Source organism: Budorcas taxicolor, chromosome 13 (assembly GCF_023091745.1).
Source record: "Budorcas taxicolor isolate Tak-1 chromosome 13, Takin1.1, whole genome shotgun sequence".
Classification (NCBI taxonomy): Eukaryota; Metazoa; Chordata; class Mammalia; order Artiodactyla; family Bovidae; genus Budorcas; species Budorcas taxicolor.
The window spans coordinates 43,374,948-43,394,869 of record NC_068922.1 but is presented as its reverse complement, the minus strand read 5'-3'; the positions used below and the strand labels follow the sequence as shown (position 1 = coordinate 43,394,869).

Genomic DNA, 19,922 nt, shown 5'->3' with positions numbered 1-19,922 from the left:
CTTAAACTGAAGAGCAGCTGGGGGGCTCCTTACAGCTGCAGAGGGATTTATATATGTGGGGACAGGGACAAGGGAGTAACGGTGGAGACACAAGACTAGACCATGTCAAACACTGAGTATAACAGGTGTGGATTTGGGGGATAGTAAAGCATTCAAAAACAGTCATAAATTCCCCAGAACCAGAGTCATCCACGGGTCAGCTACGTTGTTGACTCAGAAATGAATTCAGTTGCAGATGACACCACCCTTATGGCAGAAAGTAAAGAAGAACTAAAGAGCCTCCTGATGAAAGTGAAAGAGGAGAGTGAAAAAGTTGGCTTAAAGCTCAACATTCAGAAAATTGAGATCTTGGCATCCAGTCTCATCATTTCATGGCTAATAGATGGGGAAACAGTGGAAACAGTGGCAGGCTTTATTTTTTGGAGCTCCAAAATCACTGCAGATAGTGACGGCAGCAATGAAATTAAAAAATACTTACTCCTTGGAAGGAAAGTTATGACCAACCTAGACAGCATATTAAAAAGCAGAGACATTGCTTTGTCCATCTAGTCAAGGCTATGGTTTTTCCAGTAGTCGTGTATGGATGTGAGAGTTGGACTGTAAAGAAAGCTGAGCACAGAAGAATTGATGCTTTTGAACTGTGGTGTTGGAAAAGACTCTTGAGAGTTTCTTGAACTGCAAAGAGATCAAACCAGTCCATCCTAAAGGAAATCAGTCCTGAATATTCGTTGGAAGGACTGATACTGAAGCTGAAACTCCAATCCTTTGGCCACCTGATGCAAAGAACTGACTCATTGGAAAAGACCCTGGTGCTGGAAAAGATTGAAGGTGGGAGGAGGAAGTGATGACAGAAGATGAGATGATTGGATGGCATCAGTGACTCAATGGACATGAGTTTGAACAAGCTCCGGGAGTTGGTGATGGACAGGCAGGCCTGGCATGCTGCAGTCCATGGGCTCACAAAGAGTTGGCCACAACTGAGCAACTGAACTGAACTGAACTGCTCTTAGTTTCCTGTTGGGCTGATCCTGGACCAGGCACATGCCATGCCACCTAGTGAAGGACAATCAGGATGTGGTACAAATCTGCAAACAGTGGGTGTGTTGTGGTTGTCCAAGTACCCAGTCATGAACATACAGAGGAGGAGAGAGAAAAAGTGTACAATAAAGAAAAGTGAAACACGAAAGCTAAAAAAAAAGACAGAGTGGAAAAAGAAAGAGGGAATGACATGAGCCATGAAACTGTTGTTGTTATTGTTTAGTTGGCTAAGTCAAAACCCCTCTTTTGCGACAGCATGAACGGTAGCCTGACAGGTTTCTCTGTCCATGGGATTCTCCAGGCAAGAATACTGGAGTGGGCTGCCATTTCCTTTTCCAGTGAATCTTCCTGGATCTGAGATCCAACCTGTATCTCCTGCACTGTCAGGCAGGTTCTTTACCACTGCCCTACCTGGGAAGCCTGATCCATGAAAGGAAGAAAAGAAATCAGCACCAACTCTTCCTGAACAATCACAGGAGCCACACTTAGCAAACAGCGAGTGTCGCAACTGTGCTGGGAGGAGCTCCAGATAGGCAAGAGGACACTGAGCTCAGCTCCCTCAGGAACACATCAGGATCACATCTCCTAATAACACACGACAACAGCAGGAAGCCTTGTCCACACCAGGGCTGTAAAGAACTGTCCCCATAGAGCTGGGTGGGAAGGGAAGAGAAGCCGGCAGATCAGGACTGAACCCCGGGAGGGCCCCAAACAAGTTGGGTGACAGGGGCTCAGAGGTCCTCCCTGGAGAGACCCTTACACACCACACACTGAGCACTGCAGCCCTGGGATGACTCTGGGAGGTCGCGACCCCGCAGCTGCTATGAACCCAGGTGGACCCACAGGAAGCCCAGGAACCTGACTCCTCTCCTGAGACATGAACCCACTCCTGCTCCTGGAACAGGCTGAGAGGGTGACCAGATGCTGCCCAGGACTCGGCCAGTTTACTGGGCAGCCTGTGTGCCCCCAAGCTCACAAATGCCCCCTCAGCACCTCTAGATCCAGTTCACTCTCCCTGGGGCAAGGGCCACCCATGCTGGGCAGAGTGAGCAATGCAGCGTACAGATCCGGCTCAGACCAGCAGGATGTCTGAATGGGCCAAGGTGGTCATCAGCTATCAGAGAGAGGCCTGAGGAACAGTGTTCTGGAACTATCCTTCTCCATTTCCCTCACAGTAAAGTCCTTTAAAAGCCTATGTGACAAGGACCCCCTGCCCCACTGGCTCTCTGACTTGTCTTCAGCTCCTGTCTCCCCACCTCACTAAACTCCACCCACATCAGCAGACTTGATGGCCCTTAAATGTTCCATGAACACCCTTCCTTCCTGGAATAAGTGTTTTCTGTTCCAGAGAAATGCAGGGAACCACTGTCTCTATTTTCAAGGCTGTTTGATACAAATGAAAAGTTGTGTGGGGTGAACGGTAGTTTGTGTCTCTGCCTAACAGAAGTACAGAAATGAGAGAGATTGTGCAGAATTATCTCAACAGACACTTACCCATTTCTAACAGTTAAATTCTCCTGATTTCATTCAGTCTCATTCTCCATGAGACTAATGACTCAAGACATTTCTCATTTCAGTTATTGACATTCGTTGATGCAACAATGTCTTTCTAAAGAATATTCAGTAAAGTTTTGCTGAATGACCACTGAATAAACTCAAAATGTGTAAGGATTCATCAAAATGCTGAGCACAGGCAGACAAATAAGAAATTACATATATGACTAAGATGTGCTGCTTGCTATACAGGAAGCAAAATATAATGCTGGATTTTTAAAATCATGTTTTTAGCTTACCAAGATACTTAAGCTATGTTTCAAAAGAAGCATACAACCTGTAGATTGAAGTTTATATGTCTTTGTAAATAAACAAACACACACATTTGTCAAGTAAAATCACAATGTAAATGCACCAAAGGAAGTATTTTTGAGTGGGTAAACACAGCTGATCATCATTCCCTGTCCTGTCCCTTTTCTATCTAAATATTCTGTCATATATCTGTATTATTTTAATCATCAGGAAAAAGAGTATTCTTACTTTGAAGTCTATGCTGTTTCATAAAAAGTGTATTTTTAAAAGGAAAAGCATGGTTTTAGAAAGTTCAGACACTTTATTTAAACTTCTCCTTCAGGCACAAAAATTTTCTTAACCACTCTAGAAGTAAGAAGTTATCAAAGAACTACAGTGAGAGCTGAGAGTCAATATTATTCAGAGAATGGGTACTCAGGGTGACTGACACCACTGGAAGACAAAGAGATGGATTCATTCATGAAATCTGGCTTAATTATAACATAGTTTTATAATTAATAGAATCATTTTCCCCTGATGTGAAAATAATTAAACATTAAACATGTTCACTGATCCCTGAAAGAACAGTGGACTGTGGAGACTGTGCCCTTTGTGTTTCCTGGCTCCCTGGGCTGTGAGAGGAGGTACACCAAGCACAGGGATTAGGGGCACAAAGTAGTGAATTTATTCACCACAATGTCAACTGTGGGAATTTTACTGATGGACTGTCCTGGGCCCCAATCTCATTTCTGCTGATCAAGGATGGGGCCCTGGAGGGAGCTTCTGGTTTGAGGTCTGCAGGAAGTACCTGGTTGACTCCTGTGCTGGAAGACTTCTATGCTAGACTGTCTTTCTTTTCAGTCTTGAAAAGAGGACTGACTTAAGGACTGACTGAAGCTTTTAAAAAGCTTAGTTCCCCTGCTCACCTGTCCGCTACCAAAAAACAACAACAACAAAAACTCTGTGTGTGAAACAGTCACTTACATTAGAAATTCATAATATCTTATGTTTCTGTTGAGGCCATCAATTGCTTTCATGTCATCCGGACTCAGTTCAAACTCAAACACCTGGAGGGAAAGAACAATCATTTCAACCTCTCCCGGAAGGAGCCAGCCTCCTCCTGGGCACTGGAGGACTTTCCAGCTGGATGGAGACAAGAAGAAGGGACAGGGAAGATGTGTCTGTCCTCAGCTTCCAGGAGAACAACCTAGGATCCTCTGATGAATTCTCACCTCTCCTTTCCACACCTTCTCCTACTCTGTCCACCTCACAAACATTGTGCATCAGTCCCTTATCTTTCTGAGTGAATCACTTGTGACAGAAAACAAACTAAAATTTGCTTTTTTCAAACACACTGCTTTAGACACTCCTGACTTGATACTGAACCTGAGCTGACGTTAGACTGATTGCCTTTCCCCAACACTCCCTAAGGATGACAGCATTCTGCTGAAGCAGTGTGGGAAGGAGGCTCCCTGTGAAAGCCTATTCAAGAATCTGATATGAAACTTGCTCATTATCTAATATAATAAATCTAACAAAACCTATATGTCAATGCCTTAGTTGAGAAGACCCCTGTGTTGGGAAAATGTCCTGGAGAAGAAAATGGCAACCCACTCCAGCATTCTTGCTTGGAGAATCGCATGGACAGAGGAGACGGGCGGGCTATAGTCCATGGGGTTACAAAGAGTTGAACACAACTAAAGCAACTAACACTTTAGTGTAAACAGTTATGAATGAAAAGTGTTTTAAATACTAAAGAACGCAAATTATTAAAAATTCACATCACAGTCATGAAAAAAAAAGCTTAACTTTCTAAAGAAATACGTTTTCCAGAGTGATCTAGTGATTCAGTGCAGTTCAGTTCAGTTCAATCGCTCCGTCGTGTCTGACTCTGCGACCCCATGAATCACAGCACGCCAGGCCTCCCTGTTCATCACCAACTCCCAGAGTTCACTCAGGCTCACGTCTATCGAGTCAGTGATGCCATCCAGCCATCTCATCCTCTGTCGTCCCCTTCTCCTCCTGCCCCCAATCCCTCCCAGCATCACAGTCTTTTCCAATGAGTCCACTCTTCGCATGAGGTGGCCAAAGTACTGGAGCTTCAGCTTTAGCATCATTCCTTCCAAAGAAATCCCAGGGTTGATCTCCTTCAGAATGAACTGGTTGGATCTCCTTGCAGTCCAAGGGACTCTCAAGAGTCTTCTCCAACACCACAGTTCAAACTCATCAATTCTTCTGTGCTCAGCCTTCTTCACAGTCCAACTCTCACATCCATACATGACTACTGGAAAAACAATAGTCTTGACCAGACGGACCTTAGTTGGTAAGGTAATGTCTCTGCTTTTGAATATACTATTTAGGTTGGTCATAACTTTTCTTCCAAGGAGTAAGAGTCTTTTAATTTCATGGCTGCAGTCACCATTTGCAGTGATTTTGGAGCCCCAAAAGATAAAGTCTGACACTGTTTCCATTGTTTCCCCATCTATTTGCCATGAAGTGATGGGACCAAATGCCATGATCTTTGTTTTCTGAATGCTCACCTTTAAGCCAACTTTTTCACTCTCCTCTTTCACTTTCATCAAGAGGCTTTTTAGTTCTTCTTCATTTTCTGGCATAAGGGTGGTGTCATCTGCATATCTGAGGTTATTGATATTTCTCCCAGCAATCTTGATTCCAGCTTGTGTTTCTTCCAGTCCAGCATTTCTCATGATGTACTCTGCATATAAGTTAAATAAACAGGGTGACAATATACAGCCTAGACTTACTCCTTGTCCTATTTGGAACCAGTCTGTTGTTCCATGTCCAGTTCTAACCGTTGCTTCCTGACCTGCAGACAGATTTCTCAAGAGGCAGGTCAGGTGGTCTGCTATTCCCATCTTTCAGAATTTTCCACAGTGTATTGTGATCCACACAAAGGCTTTGGCATAGTCAATAAAGCAGAAATATATGTTTTTCTGGAACTCTCTTGCTTTTTCCATGAGCCAGCAATTTGATCTCTGGTTCCTCTGCCTTTTCTAAAACCAGCTTAAACATCAGGAAGTTCATGGTTCACGTATTGCTGAAGCCTGGCTTAGAGAATTTTGAGCATTACTTTACTAGCATGTGAGATGAGTGCAATTGTGTGGTAGCTTGAGCATTCTTTGGCATTGCCTTTCTTTCAGTGCAACATGAACCAAAGTCTTAAACACATAATCTTTTGTGGAAATCAGTAAAGTAATACTAAATTTTAAATAAAAGAACAGTTGGTCAAGAGCAGTCTAGACATCCTTAAAGACAAATGTACCATTCTAAAGAAGAACACTTATTTTCCTTTTTAAAAACACAGAACAGAAAACTGAATAATTAAATGGAAGAGAAAGGCCACAGATGTGCTTATGGACACTTATTATATGACAGAGTTGATAATAAAAATCGATGAAATACATAGACACTTAGATTTCTATTTAAATAAATAAACATATAGGCAATCATTTTTATATCATATTAGAAAGTCAGTTTCAGGTATATTTTTGAATGAAATTTCAATGGAAACAGAAAAACAATTTTTCAGGGGACCATCCACCTAACCCTTGACATGGCCTGACCTGTAATTTGCAATGGAGATTTAAGTTTTCCAAAAGAAGTGGTGACTTAGTTCTGAGCTGAGACAATGACATGAATTTTTTCCCACTCCCTGGCTTGAAATTACAGCGTTGTCCTGAGATGAAAACCAAGGTAGTTGACCAGATTCTAGCCGAATATATATGAAAAACTACATGGAGAAGCATGCAGTCTCCTCTGACAAGAGTCATATCCACATGCTAAAGCAGAACTGCCAAGCTGTACTGAACTGAACAGCAAATGCACGAGAGCACAGCCAAGAGGACAACAGTTGAGCTGAGTGCAGGCGGAATCTCAAACCATAGAATCAAGAGACACATAACTGATCTCTGCATTAAATCTTAAAACTGGAGAGTTTTCTGTACACCTATGCTTAAGGGCACAGTAATGCTCTGTTACACAGAAAACAAATGAGAGACACCATGCAAAAGTGGACAAAGTCTTGAAGAGGAACTTCACAAAGACAGAAACTCAAGAAGGTTAAATATATGAAGATGAAAACTTATTAGTATTCAGGAAAATGCAAAATAAAGTCACTATTGTTTGGAGATTAAAGATTGCTACCATAATTTTCATGCCCCCAAATTCACATGTGGATGGTGTTAGAAATGGAGCCTTTGGGGGGTGATTAGGTCATGATGGTGGAGCCTTTTTGGTGAGATTTCAACAACATCATGGTCATATAAGAAACTTGGGAGAACTCTGCTGCCCACCTCAACTATGTTAAAATACAAGAAGAAGCCTGGAGGAGGGCCCTCACCTGTCCAAGAGTGCTCCCTGACCTCAGACTTCCAGCTTCAGAAATGTGAGAAACAAATTTTCATTGTTTCTAAGACACCAAATCTGTGGCATTTTGTTAAAACAGTCCAAAAGGCGTAAAATAATCACATAGTGAAATTTTGTCCATTGAGAATGAAGGTAAGAAGACATCATTTGTACAAAGTGATGGGATAAATTTCAGACCTAGCACTGGAACTAAAATCTCTATTTTCTGTCTAAATTTATCTTCTTGGACTCCAAGATCTTGGACACTGAAGATCGTGACCAGCCATGAAATTGAAAGACCCTTGCTCCTTCTAAGAAAAGCTATGACAAACCTAGACAGCATGTTAAAAAGCAGAAGCATTACTTTACCAACAAAGGTCTGTCTAGTTAAAGCTGTGGTTTTTCCAGCAGCCATGTTATGGATATGAGAGGTGGACTGTAAAGAAAGCTGAGTGTCAAAGAACTGATGCTTTTGAACTGTGGTGTTGGAGAAAACTCTTGAAATTCCCTTGGACTGCAAGGAAATTAAACCAGTCAATTGTAAAGGAAATAAGTCCTGAATATTCATTGGAAGGACAGATGCTGAAGGTGAAGCTCCAATACTTTGGCCACCTGATGCAAAGAACTGACTCATTGGAAAAGACCCCGATGCTGGGAAAGATTGAAGGCAGGAGGAAAAGGGGAAGACAGAGGATAAGATGGTTGGATGGCATCACCGACTCAATGGACATGAGTTTGAGCAAGCTCTGGGAGTTGGTGATGGACAAGGAAGCCTGGTGTGCTGCAGTCCATGAAGTCACAAAGAGTCATACATGACTGAGTGACTGAACTGAACTGAACTGAACCCTCCACAGCCAGGCCACCTCTCCTGTTGCCACAGCAGGAGGAGAAAACCATCAGGAATACACACAAGGCATTCATGCACAGGGAAGAACTGGTAAATCATTTTAACTCAAGGAAAGTCTTGAGAAATAGACAAAGAATGACCCTTGTGAAGGATATTCCTTAGGAGCCCTCTACCCATAGCCTGACTCATCACATGTATGTTCTCTTTGAATTGTTTCTTGTTGTAACTCTTGGACAGAACCACAACCCCACATTGTTTATGATAGAGAAGGACAACCAAAGCTGGAGTTCGCTTGTGCTTTTTGGCAATGGCACAAAGAACCAGGTCCTCCAAGAGAATGGGGTGGTTCACATTCACCTTAGAAGGAAATTCAGAAATCCAGAGGAGCTGAGACTAAGTACTCAGTCTGTGAGTAGTTTTCTCAGACAGATTAAGTCGTGCTTCTCAAAGTGTCAGCGTCATCAGTATCACCTGGGATTTTGTTAGAAATACAAATTTCATGGCTTAGCTGAAGAATAACTGAATCAGCATCTCAACTGTGTCACCTCCCATTCTGTGCTTACAAAGCTCTGCAGGTATTGGATGCATTATTGACCTGAGACTAGGATTGCTAAAGTTGTGGGTTTTTTCTTTAATTCTCAGAGGTTGTTTTTCTTCTATAATCAAGGGCATGAACAGAGAAACAGAAGGGAAATTCCAGGAATTTTTTTAAATTTCACTTTCCGGCTGCTACTGCTGGTAAGTTGCTTCAGTCATGTCCGAATCTGTGCGACCCCATAGATGGCAGCCCACCAGGCTCCCTCATCCCTGGGATTCTCCAGGCAAGAACACTGGAGTGGGTTGTCATTTCCTTCTCCAATGCATGAAAGTGAAAAGTGAAAGTGAAGTCGCTCAGTCGTGTTCAACTCTTAGCGACCCCATGGACTGCGGCCTACCAGGCTCCTCTGTCCATGGGATTTTCCAAGCAAGAGTACTGGAGTGGGGTGCCATTGCCTTCTCTGCTCACTTTCCTAAGGTATTAATAAAAAGTAAGTAGTTTCAAAATCAGAGACATTTATTCCCTCATTATTTTTCTTTAGATATTTACATAAGTGGTTCAAGTTTGTTTTTTTCTATCATAATAGACCTCACAATTGCATATTATTATCACAATTTTACACATAAGGTAACTGAGACTTGGAATTTCTATTTTTAGAAATGTTTTATTAGTTAATAATTACATAAATCATGACATAAGCTTGTGTCTCTGGTTCCAACTAGGGGATTATATATAGATTTTAATGCAGACGTTTGTTAATGATGAGTTTACGATCTAATCAGTTCAGTCGCTCAGTCGTATCCAACTCTTTGCGACCCCATGAATCGCAGCTGATACAATGTACAAAAAAATGGCTGGGTGATGGGAAGTTATAAGAAAAGAAAATATTCCATCCATCCCCTCTCTCCCCTTTGCTTAGGAGAGTTATCTGAGTACTGTATTTTAAAATATCTCATCACGTGTTCCCCGTCCTGAACACGTGTATACCTGTGGCAGATTCATGTTGATACATGGCAAAACCAATACAATATTGTAAAGTAATTAACCTTTAATTAAAATAAATAAATTTATATTTTAAAAAATCTCATCAAAAATTGAATTTTAGGGAAACTCCCACTTGTCTTCAATAGGATTCAATACCATTTTTTACTCCTTGTGATCCCAGCACACCACAGGCTAAAAGAACAATATCATGTGACTTGCAGAAATCCAACAGTTTGCTCTGGTTGAGATAAGGGTGACATTCCACCTGTAGAATGTCAACAGAGAAGAGTGTCAGATTATTTGAAAAGGTAATATTAACATGACAGAGGCAGATTAAAAGTTTTAAGTGCCTAAAGGAAAGATTGCAACATTAAATGTAAATGGAAATATCAACATCGAGAGAGAAGTAGAGAAAAGTGTGTTTATACAGTTAACTTTATGACAGACCATGGATGGGAGAACCAGTCCAAGTTGAGTAATAAAAAAGTGTACTCTATATTTGAGTAGATATTCCCAGGTAAATGTTTTATCTTCTGTTAACATCACCTCAAGTCTTTAACTTTACCCTCTAACCTGGATGACTTTAGTCATCTCCAGCACATTTTCTGTTCTGTGCTCTCTGTTGAGACTCATAAAGGCTAAGACACCAAGACTAAGGATTCAGACATCAGAACCCCACACAAACACTTACCACTCATCTCAGCTGATTGGTTACTTTAATACTTTCCATTCAATGTTTTCAAGGCTTCCTGCCTATACACAGTTCATTCCAGGACACTCTCCCATCCAATCTTGTCATCCTTTAATCTCAGCGAAACACCTCCTACCTCTAGTTCTAGATTCTACCCAAAATTCAGAAGGATGCCCTCCCCACCTTTTCCATCCAGATTACATAGAGATACTACTTTGGGTTCTATTCACACCACCCAGACAGAGACTCTGCTCTCTAGAGTCCTCTGTCCCACAAAGGTCAGATGAACAGGAGGGAAGGACAGACAGATATCTGGCTCCAGTGTAAGAAGGAGGTTCTGAAGAGCTGGAGGGAGAGGAGTCGAGCTGCTTATCTGGTTGCAGACCGGCTTGTACTTGACCCTCAGCTTGTTCAGGATCTTCTCCAGCTGCTGTGATTGAAGTTGGACACCCCAATGGACTTGATCAGCCCTGTGTCCTTACACTTCTCCAGGGCCTGGGAGGGAGGGGTGGTGAGCAGTCACTTGGAATGGGCAAGAACAAGAATAAATGCTGAAAAAATCAACAAACATGGTCACCATCAAGAATTAGCATTGAGTATCAAGAGGAAAAAGGAAAGAAAGTCATCACATCAGTTGAACAATTACTATTTCTGCCTTAAAAAAAAAAAAAAAAAACGAAGAAGGCATATCACATGCAAGGAAAGAAATGCCTTGTCTTCATTGTCCAAAATTCTCCATCTCATTCCTCTATGTGAACATTTCAGCAATGGTTTCCTCCCCTCAACCCCAGCAACCCAGCCCTTAGATTCATGAACTGCTGAGTCTGATGGTCCACAGCCCATTCTCACAGGTGGAAGAGATGAAGGAGGTTCTCCCTCTCCCGGCTTCTCCACTGCTTCTCTCCTCCCTGGACTCACCTCCCACGTGTGACAGATCCAAGGAATCAAATATCAATTTTTGATTTTCATCTTTTGGAAATAATTCCTCCCCTGGATGGAACAGAAGCAGGCATATTAGAGATGTGACAAAATAATTTCTCCACGATTAGCCAGGCTGCCAGGCACCAGGAATTAAATCTCCATGAGGTAGGTTTATAACTTTCTACATACTAGTATTTGCAATGTGATTTGTGTTTGGAGTTGTAAGCAATGTCTATAGGAAGGAGGCTTATTCTATTCTCTTACACTTATTACGTTACAAAAAATACAATTTTTCTATGTTCTTAAAGGGATTTCCATGACTTCTGTGAATTATGTCTGTTTCCTGTACTTGCCTCTCTTGAAATGTCTCTGGTCTGAGAATGGCAGTAAGTTCCATGCCATAATTTCCAGAATAAAAATTGCAAATGACTCCTGGGCTAGATAATCAGGTTTCCTTTTCTCTTCAAGCATCAGATGTCCTAGAGCAGGCATGTGAACCAGCAAGGCTCTTGTTAGGCTGATATGGAAGGTGGAAGATCCAGACATACTCTCAAATATTCATGACCATTAGGCTTGAAAAGCCTCCAAAACCATATTTGCCATCAATGGAAATGTTCAGTAAAAATATAGTAATGTCATGATAAGGAATAGAAAAAGGAGACATTTCTGAAGAGTCCTGCAAATCCTCAAATCTCTCTGTGTCTGAGATTTGCAACTACATAGTCCACTAAGCTTTTTTGCATCAGATGACTTGAGTTGATTTCTGTAACTTGAAATCAAGAATGCAAAGTAAACCTTTCCTTTTTTTTAATTCTTTTTTTTAAATTGAAGGATCAACGTTTTACAGAATTTTGTTTTCTGTCAAACCTCAACATGAATCAACCATAGGTAAACATATATCTCCTCCCTTTTCAACCTTCTCCCCATCTCCCTCCAAATTCTACCCCTCTAGGTTGATACAGTGCCCCATTTGAGTTTTAAGCAAAACATTCTTAATGACTAGTTGCAGTCTACAAATCTCATTGTAAAGTAGGGCAGGACTGTAGACAATGTCTCCCAATTCCCTATAAAGGTAGAAGGTTTAGGCTCACCAAGAGGGAGCACCACCAAAACTGCTCAAGTTAAAAGGATGAAAGACAAGATAAAGTTATCATGTTCAATGTAAGGCAGTGTCATGCTCACTACGACTTCACCAAATTCTTGGTTCATGAAATCCCCAGAGACTCAGGAGTCATAACCAGGACTGTGTGCAGAACTTACCTATTTCTACTTCTTCAAGTTTTTCAGGCAGAGACTCTAGATTATTAACTCCTTTGTCTGGGAGGCATGTAACAGATTCAAAGAAACTCGGTAAATAGATGACCACAAATGATTATGTGGGAAATCCTACTCTAGTGTAATCATCCCTTCAATCTGCTAAGAAAAATCTTAATTCAACCATCCATGCAAGTTGATGCGTATTCTTTTTTTTATTTATTTATTTTAGTTGGAGACTAATTACTTTACAATATTGTAGTGGTTTTTACCATACATTGATATGAATCAGCCATGGGTTTACATGTATTCCCCATCCTGAGCCCCCATCCCATCCCTCTGGATCATCCCAGTGCACCAGCCCTGAGCACCCTGTCTCATCCATCAAGCCTGGACTGGTGATATGTTTCATATATGATAATATACATGTTTCAAGGCTATTCTCCCAGATCATCCCACCCTCACGTTCTCCCACAGAGTCCAGAAGACTGTTCTATACATCTGTGTCTCTTTTGCTGTCTCGCATATAGGTCATCGTTACCATCTTTCTAAATTCCATATATATGTGTTAGTATACTGTATTGGTGTTTTTCTCTCTAGCTTACTTCACTCTGTATAATTGGCTCCAGTTTCACCCACCTTATTAGAACTGATTCAAATGTATTCTTTTTAATGGCTGAATAATACTCCATTGTGTATATGTACCACAGCTTTCTTATCCGTTCGTCTGCTGATGGGCATCTAGGTTGCTTCCATGTCCTGGCTATTATAAACAGTGCTGCGATGAACATTGGGGTACACGTGTCTCTTTCAGTTCTGGTTTCCTCAGTGTGTATGCCCAGCAGTGGGATTGCTGGGTCATATGGCAGTTCTATTTCCAGTTTTTTAAGGAATCTCCACACTGTTCTCCATAGTGGCTGTACTAGTTTGCATTCCCACCAACAGTGTAAGAAGGTTCCCTTTACTCCACACTCTCTCCAGCGTTTATTGTTTGTAGATTTTTGCATAGCAGCCATTCTGACTGGCATGAGATGGTACCTCATTGTGGTTTTGATTTGCATTTCTCTGATAATGAGTGATGTTGAGCATCTTTTCATGTGTTTATTAGCCATCTGTATGTCTTCCTTGGAGAACTGTCTCTTTAGTTCTTTGGCTCATTTTTTGATTGGGTCATTTATTCTTCTGGAATTGAGCTTCAGGAGTTGCTTGTATATTTTGGGGATTAATTCTTTGTCAGTTGTTTTGGTTGCTATTATTTTCTCGGATTCTGAAGGCTGTCTTTTCACCTTGCTTATTGTTTCCTTTGTTGTACAGAAGATATTAAGTTTAATTACGTCTCATTTGTTTATTTTTGCTTTTATTTTCACTACACTGGGAGGTGGGTCATAGAGGATCCTGCTGTGATTTATGTCGGAGAGTGTTTTGCCTATGTTTTCCTCTAGGAGTTTTATAGTTTCTGGCCTTACATTTAGATCTTTAATCCATTTTGAGTTTATTTTTGTGTATGATGTTAGAAAGTGTTCTAGTTTCATTCTTTTGAAAGTGGTTGACCAGTTTTCCCAGCACCACTTGTTAAAGAGATTGTCTTTTCTCCATTGTATATTCTTGCCTCCTTTGTCAAAGATAAGGTGTCCATAGGTGCATGGATTTATCTCTGGGCCTTCAATTTTGTTCCATTGATCTATATTTCTGTCTTTCTGCCAATACCATACTGTCTTAATGACTATAGCTTTGTAGTAGAGCCTGAAGTCAGGCAGGTTGATTCCTGTAGTTCCATTCTTCTTTCTCAAGATTGTTTTGGCTAATCGAGGTTTTTTTGTATTTCCACACAAATTGTGAAATTATTCTAGTTCTCTGAAAATACCATTGGTAGCTTGATAGGGATTGCATTGAATCTACAGATTGCTTTGCGTAGTACACTCATGTTCACTATATTGATTCTTATGATCCATGAACATGGTATATTTTTCCATCTGTTTGTGTCATCTTTGACTTCTTTCAGCAGTGTTTTATAGTTTTCCATATATAGGTCTTTTGTTTCTTTAGGTAGATATATTCCTAAGTATTTTATTCTTTTCACTGCAATGGTGAATGGAATTGTTTCCTTAAATTCCCTTTCTGTTTTCTCATTGCTAGTGTATAGGAATGCAAGGGATTTCTGTGTGCTGATTTTATATCCTGCAACTTTACTGTATTCACTGATCAGCTTTAGTAATTTTCTGGTGCAGTCTTTAGGGTTTTCTATGCAGAGGATCATGTCATCTGCAATCAGTGAGAGTTTTACTTCTTCTTTTCCAATTTGGATTCGTTTTATTTCTTTTTCTGCTGATTGCTGTGGCCAAAACTTCCAAAACTATGTTGAATAGTAGTGGTGAGAGTGGGCACCCTTGTCTTGGTCCTGACATTAGGGGAAATGCTTTCAATATTTCACCATTGAGGATAATGTTTGCTGTGGGTTTGTCATATATAGCTTTTATTATGTTGAGGTATATTCCTTCTATTCCTGCTTTCTGGAGAGTTTTTATTATAAATGGATGTTGAATTTTGTCAAAGGCTTTCTCTGCACCTATTGAGAAAATCATACGGTTTTTATCTTTCAATTTGTTAATGTGGTGAATTACATTGATTGATTTGCAGATATTGAAGAATCCTTGCATCTTTGGGATAAAGCCCACTTGGTCATGAAGTATGATCTTTTTAATATGTTGTTGGATTCTGTTTACTAGAATTTTGTTAAGGATCTTTGCATCTATGTTCATCAGTGATATTGGCTTGTAGTTTTCTTTTTTGTGTGGCATCTTTGCCTGGTTTTGGTATTATGATGATGGTGGCCTCATTGAATGTGTTTAGAAGTTTACCTTCCTCTGAAATTTTCTGGAAGAGTTTGAGTAGGATAGGTGTTAACTCTTCTCTAAATTTTTGGTAGAATTCAACTGTGAAGCCGTCTGCTCTTGGGCTTTTGTTTGCTGGAAGATTTCTGATTACAGTTTCAATTTCCATGCTTGTGATGGGTTTATTAAGATTTTCTATTTCTTCCTGGTTCAGTTTTGGAAAGTTGTGGTTTTCTAAGAATTTGTCCATTTCTTCTAAATTGTCCATTTTATTGGCATATAGTTGCTAATAGTAGTCTCTTAGCATCCTTTGTATTTCTGTGTTATCTGTTTTGACTTCTCCATTTTAATTTCTAATTTTGTTGATTTGATTCTTCCCCCTTTGTGTCTTGATGAGTGTGGCTAATGGTTTGTCAATTTTGTTTATCTTCTCAAAGAACCAGTTTTTGGCTTTGTTGATTTTTGCCATGGTCTCTTTGTTTCTTTTGCATTTATTTCTGCCCTAATTTTTAAGACTTCTTTCCTTCTACTAACCCTGGGGTTCATCATTCCTTCCTTTTCTAGTTGCTTTAAGTGTAGAGTTAGGTTATTTATTTGACTTTTTTCTTGTTTCTTGAGGTAAGCCTTTATTGCTATGAACCTTTCCCTTAGCACTGATTTACAGTGTCCCATAGATTTGGGGTTGTTGTGTTATCATTTTCGTTCATTTCTATGCATATTTTGATTTCTTCTGTGATTTGTTGGTTATTCAGAAGAGTGTTGTTTAGCCTCCATATGTTGGAATTTTGAATAGGCTTTTTTCACTGTAATTGAGATCTAATCTTACTGCATTGTGGTCAGAAAAGATGCTTGGAGTAATTTCAGTATTTTTTAATTTACCAAGGCTAGATTTATGGCCCAGGATGTGATTTATCCTGGAGAAGGTTCCGTGTGCACTTAAGAAAAAGGTGAAAGTCTTTGTTTTGGGATGAAATGTCCTATAGATATCAATTAGGTCTAGCTGGTCCATTGTGTCATTTTAAGTTTGAGTTTCCTTGTAATTTTCTGTTTAGTTGACCTATCCATAGGAGTGAGTGGGGTATTAAAGTCCCCCACTATTATTGTGTTATTGTTAATTTCCACTTTCATACTTGTTTGCATTTGCCTTACATATTGTGGTGCTCCTATGTTGGGTACATATATATTTATTTATAATTGTTGCATCTTCTTCTTGGATTGATCCTTTAATCATTATGTAGTGTCCTTCTTTGTCTCTTTTCATAGCCTTTATTTAAAGTATATTTTATCTGATATGAGTATTGCTACTACTCCTTTTTTTTGGTCTCCATTTGCATGAAATATCTTTTTCCAGCCCTTAACTTTCAGTCTGTATGCGTCCCTTGTTTTGAGGTGGGTGCCTTGTAGACAGCATATATAGGGGTCTTGTTTTTGTATCCATTCAGCCAGTCTTTGTCTTTTGGTTGGGGCATTCATCCCATTTACTTTAAAAGTAATTTTTGATAAGCATGGTCTTGTTGCCATTTACTTTGTTGTTTTGGGTTTGAGTTTATATGTACTTTCTGTGTTTCCTGTCTAGAGAAGATCCTTTGGCATTTGCTGAAGTGCTGGTTTGGTGGTGCTGAATTCTCTCAGCCTTTGCTTGTCTGTAAAGTTCTTGAATTCTCCTTCATATCTGAATGAGATCCTTGCTGGGACCTGGGTTGTAGGTTTTTCTCTCATCACTTTAAGTATGTCCTGCCATTCCCTTCTGGCCTGTAGAGGTTCTCATGAAAGATCAGCTGTTATCCTTATGAGAATCCCCTTGTTTGTTATTTGTTGTTTTTCCCTTGTTGCTTTAATATTTGTTCTTTGTGTTTGATCTTTGTTAACTTGATTGATATGTGTCTTGGGGTGTTTCACCTTGGGTTTATCATGTTTGGGACTCTGGGTTTCTTTGACTTGTGTGAGTATTTCCTTCCCCATTTTATGGAAGTTTTCAACTATTGTCTCCTCGAATATTTTCTCATGGCCTTTCTTTTTGTCTTCTTCTTCTGGGACTCCTATAATTCGAATGTTGGGGCATTTCACATTGTCCCAGAGGTCTCTGATGTTGTCCTCATTTCTTTTAATTCTTTTTTTCTCTCTCTCTGCTTCATTTATTTCTACCATTCTATCTTCTACCTCACTTATCCTGTCTTCTGCCTCCATTATTCTACTGTTGGTTCCCTCCAGAGTGTTTTTTATCTCATTTATTGCATTATTTTTTACCAAGGTGTACAAAGGGATGTTCTTATATGAGGATCCATTGTTGATGATCACCAAAATCAAGCTATTTAGCAGATCCCTCATCTCACTTACTTTACTTTAGGGGAGTTAGTAAGAAGATTTCACATCTACTCTCTACAAAATCTCAGGGTATCACCCATTATTTTTAACTATTGTCACAGTGTTGTCCATCAAGTTACCAACTTATTTGTCTTATCATTGAAGTTCTAGACTGTTGACCAATATTTTTCCATTTGTCGCAGATTTATCTCCAGCTTCTGGTCTTCATTTCTCTACTCTCTGTTTCTATAAGTTCCACTATTTTATATTCCACCTACAAAGAGACTCCCCTGGTGTTTCAGATGATAAAGTGTCTACCTACACTGTGGGAGACCTGGGTTAGATCCCTGGGTCGAGAAGATCTCCTGGAGGAGGAAACAGCAACCCACTCAAATATCTTGCCTGGAAAATTCCATGGACAGAGGAGCCTGGTAAGCTACAGTCCACGGGGTCCCAGTGAGTCAGACACGACTGAGCGACTTCACTTTCACTTTTCACAAAGAGATCATGTAGTATTTGTCTTTTTATTTCTGGCTTACTTCACTTAGCTAAAGTTCTCTCAGTTCACCTGTGTGGTTTCAAATTGCAGGACTAACAGTTTAAATGCTGAGTAATATTCCATTTCTTTTACATGTGTAGAATCTTTTCTATTACAAGGAGTTAGATAATTGGTGTAACCGCCCTCTGTTGGGTTCAGTCCTGGTCTTTCTTAAACATTCTGGCATTCGGGGAATGTACTGAGGAATGGACCAGTAAGCTTCAGTACTAACCTGAACACTTTACTCCTTGCACCCTACTTTGCACTAAAAAGTCCTGTCTTCTCTTTCCAAAATGCCTCTGAATATTTCCTTTGTTTTCCAAATGAAAAAAGTGAGATGCAAAGTTTCAGGATCAGACCTTGTCACTACTACATTCTCTAAAGACAAGATGGACAGCAAACTTTCTAGCTTCAGGTCTAGAGACTTGTCTGCTAGACCCTTTTTTGTCCAAGCACTGAAAACTACACTTTAATAAAAAGACATTGCAACACCCAAGGGATTCATTACAAAACCTGGCCTGCAAGATGGTAGCTTATCCTCTCAAATGACACTATATTTTGCATTAGAAGAAGTTTCCAAGCAGCAACCAAAGTACAAGGCAAAACACAGTTGGAGTGTCTTGCCTGGCACCTACCAGGTACCCCACGGTAGAGAAACAATTCTCTCCAATTAGTTCCTATTCACCTCATCCTTAGGACCTTCCACCTCAAATACTTCTCTGGGTCATGTCTTTTTGGAAGGAGGAAGAGTTCTGGAATAAAACATACAGAGAAACCTGGCCATTGCAAAGGCCCTCAAAGCAAAGCAGTTGACAGTCAGTGATCTTGACAGTCAAGTCTCATCTCTTCTGCCAAGCTGGGAAAGAGATGGAAACTGGAGGGGAACCCAGAGTAATCTGCAGGTGAGCACAGCCTCAGACCCTGATGCAGAGTGAAGACTGAGTGCTCTCCCCTTTCACAGGGCATGGTTCTAGCCTGATTAGTGGAACCACGTCACCCTCCCAGAGTCCTCCAGGAACTCAATGCTTGACAACCCAAGTCCCTTTTGCTCATGTTACATCCACTACTATTTATACCTGAACCCCAAATCACCTCTGTTACCTTTTTAGTTTCTCTGGCCTCTAGGATACATTGCTTGTTTCTAATCTGAATAAGCAGACTGATATTTTCTTCTGCCTTCACAGGTTATAAATAACAGGAGGTTAACACCCCAGCCAACTATCCAATGTTAGCAGATACATTGGAGGAGGAGAAGGATTAAACCAGTGCCCATAGAGTAAGAAGAGAATTGAAGCCAGTTACATTTTTTTTTGATCAGAAAGAAAAACTTACGTTATATAAAAATGAAATGTGCCAAACAATTATTGACCAAACTTTACACAGAAACCTCCACACACCAGTCATTTCACTTTTCTAATTATGAAGCCCACTTTTGATCAAATATCAATTGAACCAACTGCTTCATAGTACAGAAAGACATACTAGTCACACAATTAGAAAGTGTTGATTATTAAGCATTTTCTAAAATGTAATCTCTTAGTAGAGAATCAAAATGTGAAACAAACCAAACTTCGCCTTTAAATTTTCCAGCAGCAAAATTATTTTGTTTTACACACCTATGGTGGTAGAGGTATAGTCAGTAAGTCATGTCTGACTCTTTTACAACCCCATGGACTGTATCCTGCCAGGCTCCACAGTTCATGGAATTTCCCGGCTAGAATACTGGAGTGGGTTGCCATTTCCTACACCACAGTATCTTCCTGATCCAGGGATCAAACCCAAGTCTCTTGTGTCACTTACATTGGCAGGCGAATTCCTACCCCTAG

The 19,922-nt window shown here is 40.2% G+C and overlaps 1 pseudogene; it reads right to left on the bottom strand.

Moving 5' to 3' along the window:
- Window positions 1-3,803: 3,803 nt before the first annotated feature.
- Window positions 3,804-11,715, bottom strand: LOC128058051 (prostaglandin F synthase 1-like; annotated as a pseudogene).
- Window positions 11,716-19,922: the final 8,207 nt, after the last annotated feature.